The sequence below is a fragment of the Pinus tabuliformis genome, chromosome 7, assembly GCF_031772625.1.
Source record: "Pinus tabuliformis cultivar Carrire ecotype Pingquan chromosome 7, CPIR1, whole genome shotgun sequence".
In the NCBI taxonomy this organism is placed as follows: Eukaryota; Viridiplantae; Streptophyta; class Pinopsida; order Pinales; family Pinaceae; genus Pinus; species Pinus tabuliformis.
Window position 1 is genome coordinate 1,589,959,894 of NC_142293.1, and position 5,876 is coordinate 1,589,965,769.

The window sequence follows — 5,876 nt, forward strand, 5'->3', positions numbered from 1 at the left end:
GGAAGTGGTCGCCATCGGGGTCTCAGTCCTCGATACAGGTGTAGTTCAAGTTATGGTCGTCGTTCTCTAAGACGTTGATGTTTCAAACCTATATGGGGACGAAGTATTAGCAGGTCACCTCCACCTCGTCATGATCATTGAGTTCAACCTTGCGATCATGTCTTCTGCTTCTGGTGTGTTCACTATGCCATGAACTATCACATAGTCATATTGTTCACTCTGTAGGAGTCCATACAATCATTTTCCAAGAGTGTGAATTTCTTGACTTTATTCTCTTGAAAGAATTTCTTAAGGATTATAGACAAAAAGCAGAACACATACAAGAAGAAGAGTGAAAAATGAAGATATTCTCTCCTGAACTTGATGATCCTGAAACTGCTAAAATCATGTATGGTTCAAAGTTGAATGGCTCAGAAACTGCTACAAAATTTAGGGAATCTTTACAAGAAAAATCACTTTTAGAATTGAGCACTACAACAAAAAGCATGGATAGCATTTACTCATCGGTGCTATTAGGAAGGGAACTGAGTCAATGCATAAATCTTCCTGTCATCAGAGTGAATCAGTTGATGTTGAAACATAAGTGATCGTTAACATTCTTAAAGGAAATGATGGTCCAGGAGGTGTGTCTTCCAATACAATAAAAGATCATCCAAATACACCAAGTCTTATTTCATGTAATAAAGTTACAGTGGATGATGTTTTGTATTGTTGCTGCAAAAGGTTACTGTATCATCTTATGGTCCTGAATTATGGTCATGTGGTACTTCAATCATGCATTAATATCATTGAAGAGAACTCTTAACTGCCAAGTTTTTCAATGGATACACCCTGGAGATTGACCATCTATTTGTTTAAAGTTGGACCATATCTTGGAGAAAATATTTCCTATAGAATATGCTGAAAGGAAAAAGCCAGTTCTTGTCCAAGAAGAAAAACACCAACACCAACAAATAGAGGGGGATACGACAGATGCCCTTGTGGGATAGGATGTTTTCGCCTTTGATATCAGTAACCAGAAGGCCTCTTGCTGCATCAATTTTAGTATAATTCTTAGGGACATGCTAGCGATTTTGTACGTTTCCTGAATCAATCCCTCGATGTAAATGAAATACTCAATTCTCCTAAACACCACCTTGACTTAATGAATATGGCTGTGGCTGGTCAGAACTCCGGATCCTGAAACTGGCATTGATAATGACAAATTTCTCTAATTAATTCTGAAGTATACAGGCTATTGATCTTGTCGTACCTAATAATCCTGAGGAGAGCTCAGAGATCATAGAACAGTCGTTTAAAGCCCTGAAACAATTTGTAAACTCAACCATCGGAAAAGAGTAACGATATGTTCCTCCTAATTAGACAGGATTTGAACTGCTGATAACGGAAGGAAAGAAATAGTAATTCCTTTTCACATTATCATAAGACGATGAAAATGTCATAAAAACAGAGTACATACACCTTATCATTATTTGCACAAGGCTACGCATGCAGGGAAGAAAGACATGAAGAGTCTCTGCGAAGAGTCTCATTGCCAGCAGAAGTGTCTCATCGCCAGCAGGCAGTCTCTGCGATGAGTTTCACGGCCAGCAGAAGAGTCTCATCGCCAGCAGGGCAGGCCTGGCCTTTCATGGCCCATTACCATGGGAAAAAAACTATTTTTCTATGAAAAACAGATTAAACGAACGGCAGAAAACACCCCAATCATCTAACACACAAAATCAATTGCTCAGGATCGCACACGTCACATTTTAGGGATGTCTTTCTCAGAGGGAACGCCTTACCACGTAACTAGCAGTAGCCTTCACTTCAAAAATACCCTCTTCAATTGTGAGCAGAGACACATCAAAAGTACCTCCACCCAAATCAAAGACAAGAACATTCTTCTCACCAGAACTGCTAGCCTTCTTGTCAAGCCCATAGGCAATAGCAGCAGCAGTGGGCTCATTGATGATTCTCATAACATTCAAATCGGAGATTGCCCCTGCGTCATTGGTTGCCTGCCTTTGAGAATCATTGAAGTGTGCAGGAACAGTGACCACAGCATTCTTAACAGTGGTCCCGAGGTAAGCTTCTGCAATCTCCTTCATCTTAGTTAAAACCATGGAAGATATCTCTTCGGCTGCAAAATGCCTCTCCTCCCCTTTGTATGTTACAACAATGCTGGGCTTATCGCCAACCCCTGAAATGACCTTGAAAGGCCATAATTTCGCATCGCTCACAATGGAGGGATCAGAGAACCTCCTACCAACCAACTGCTTTGCATCTGCCATAACATAGAGAACTGATTTAGATTGAACACAAATGCAAATTCTACATAAACAGAAGAATCTTATAGACGAAAATTCAAGCCTTCATATCAATCACCTTCAAAAAACTATAAGCTGAATTATGTCCATCCTGGTTCATATTCGAGAATGAAAGGGGAATTAATATACAACAACTGAATCACATATACAGAAATAAGCAGTGGAATAAACTCCCTCAAAAGAGTGACAGAGATTACTAACCGAAAACAGTGTTGATAGGGTTCATGGCGACCTGGTTCTTCGCAGCATCTCCGATGAGACGCTCTGTATCAGTAAAAGCGACATAGGAGGGAGTGGTTCGATTCCACTGATCATTGGTGATGATTTCCACCCTGACGTGCTGCCACACTCCCACACACGAGTACGTCGTCCCCAGATCGATTCCAATCGCTGCTCCCTCGCCCATATTGACACTCTCACACACAGAACGCAGAGAGGGAGTTAACTTACAAAATTGGGCCGAGAGCGATCGAACGCTGAGAGGGAGTTAACTTATGAAATTGGGCCGGGAGCTATCGAAAATGTCATAAAAACAGAGTACATACACCTTATCATTATCTGCACAAGGCTACGCATGCAGGGAAGAAAGACATGAAGAGTCTTTGCGAAGAGTCCCATCGCTAGCCGAAAAGTCTCATCACCAGTAGGCAGTCTCTGCGATGAGTTTCATGGCCAGCAGAAGAGTCTCATCGCCAGCAGGGCAGGCCTGGCCTTTCATGGCCCATTACCATGGGAAAAAAACTATTTTTCTATGAAAAAACAGATTAAACGAACGCCAGAAAATACCCCAATCATCTAACACACAAAATCAATGGCTCAGGATCGCACACGTCACATTTTAAGGATGTCTTTCTCAGAGGGAACGCCTTACGGCGTAAATATGCAATGTATCTCTCCCTATATATAATTCAACCATGTCTCCCCTAATATCAAGATATATCTAAAATTATGCATCATTCGAGTGAATGAAACTTATACATGGACTATTGTTATGCAAATGATATCTGAAGTATTAAATTTTCTATGTTTTTATGCACAATAAACGAATCGAGATCATTTCAACAACCAAAACCTATTTAGAATTATTTTCAGTTTGATTTACCTCGGGAACTATTCAAAAAGTAAAAGTTTGCCAAAATGATAATACAATGTAAAAGATATCCAATAGGAAAGATAGTTTTAGATTCACTAAACGATAACCTAATAATGTCAATTACATCAGCAGGTTTGAAACAATGGAACATAGGATTGACTAGGTCTGCATTTTTATTTTGATTGAATTTGAATTGGTGATTCATTCATTTTTAATTAGGAAGTTTAGCAGGTTTGAAACAATGGAACATAGGATTGACTCGGTCTGCATTTTTATTTTGATTGAATTTGAATTGGTGATTCATTCGTTTTTAATTAGGAAGTTTTGGTTCAATGGAGAGCAGAAATAAGAGATAAAAGAAAAATCGAAGAGGCAATGGCACATATTTGGGTCCACCCCTAACAAGAACAACAACCAGAAGAGGCAATGGCACATATTTGGTAGCGACAATTAAGCTTTTGTTAAGGTCCAACCCCAATAGAAATAACAACATGCAGCTGTTAAAAGTATGAATAACTATGGATTAGTGAGGCACATCTTCCTCGTGTAGCATTGTGAATAATATCCAAATTGGACTCCTATTCTATTTCTTTCTGTAATGATAAATGACTAGCTCCAATGTATTGGCTTAATTTGGATCCCTCATGGAGTGGCACTATGCCTCCGATGTGGTGATATTACCTTCTTGATGGATCACAAACTCCAGACCCTTCTGATAAAGTTTGGTAAGGGCATGAATGCATCTAATCCATTGTCAGCAGTTGCACATACAATGGAAGCATTATGGAGCACTATGTGAGAATTCAACGATGGCCCACGATGTCTGTCTCAAGGAAGCGGGACTGGGGTTGAAAGCTTGATAACCATGTTTCTAGCTATTCCAGTATACCTGATGTTGATAAGGAAGGTGGAACCTGTCCTCTTTCCTATCTGGAAGATATAGAGAGATCAAGTTCAGACTTTTGTTATTTCTTCTAATAGCAGCTTCATGGTATTTAACTATGGTTTTGGAAATCTTGGTGGAATTGGATTTCATTATCAGAAAAAACTGCAAAACCAAAGTACAAATTGTGGCTTTCATTATGGTAAAAAAATGCAAGAGAAACAAGACTAAAGCATAAATTGTTTCACATATTTTATTACTTTTTAAGCAGTCTGTGTGGAAATGACTCATATTATTTGCCAAGGGTGGCAAGGCTCAGCTATAAACTTCAATATATTAATATGATGTTTGCTTAGTAAAAAAAAAAGACAAACAGGAATGAGAATGAACCACTTAAAAGATATTTAGGAAAAATTTAGTTGATTTTTTATGTTTTGGGGTCAAGTTGACAGTAGGACGAGGTGCTCAACAAAAGTCTTCCAACAGCCAACAGACCTGCAAATCAGCCAAAAAAAAAAAATTAACTTGTCACAACTCAACAAAAACAACTAACAATTCAAAAAATGAAAAAAGTATCTAACTCAACAATAATGAATTCACAATAGGGTTGCAACAACAATTCAAAAGAATTGTAATTCACAATAGGGCCACAACAACAATTTGAACAGACTTTATACTGTGCAAAAAAATTAGAGGGCCTCATTGCCCACATATATATAATCACTTTTTTAGTTGAAAACATTTTTTGGACGAAAAAATTGTTGGATAGAACAATTCTTTTTGGTTGAAAAACATTTTTCAACCAAAAACACTAGTGAACAGATCTCCCCGCCCCCTCGGGGGGCGGCCAAAAAATTCATTGCCCGTTATTCAAGGTTGCTATTAAATTAAATGTCTAAACTTTGGGCTAGCCAAAAAAATAATAGTTGGAAAGAAAATATTAATTATGTTAGTCAAAAAAATTAAATAGTTCATCTGAAAACATGTGATCACAAATTTTTCGCAAGCAATTCTCATAAAAGTGTAACCCAACCTCACATTTTCACACACACACACACACGCACATATATATAGCAGTGAACTATATCATGTAGTGCTATGAAAGACAAGAAACATAGGGATTCTCCCAGTCCCTTATATCCAATGGAAACCCCCATGCACATCGCATCCCAAGTATATAAAAACACATCACTTAACTAGTAATGTTTGTTTACCACAAGTATGAATGCACACTCAGTCTTATAGGTTTTCTTGTAATTATTAAAAAAGGTGTGTGCATCCAAGGGAACAATGATAAGCTACCCAGGCCTACAAAATAGAATATGGTAACACATATAATGTCAAATAATCCAGGAATTCATGTATTTACACATTGAACATGGACGTTTCCATTCACCATACATACTATCTAACAACAATATAACCATTATAGTGAAATATCATTCACATCAGCATACGAAAACTACTTACCTTACATTGTAGATGAAACTAGCAACTAAGATCGGGAATTTAATTCTCCACTCAACCTTTTGTTGATTGCACTGTAAAATTTCTTGCAATCAATCATCCTTGAGCCTATTTTTTTCTTGAA

The 5,876-nt window shown here is 38.0% G+C and overlaps 1 pseudogene; it reads right to left on the reverse strand.

The window, feature by feature from the left end:
- Positions 1 to 1,766: 1,766 nt before the first annotated feature.
- On the reverse strand, positions 1,767 to 2,715 carry LOC149254178 (heat shock cognate 70 kDa protein pseudogene; annotated as a pseudogene).
- Between the last annotated feature and the right edge of the window lie 3,161 nt (positions 2,716 to 5,876).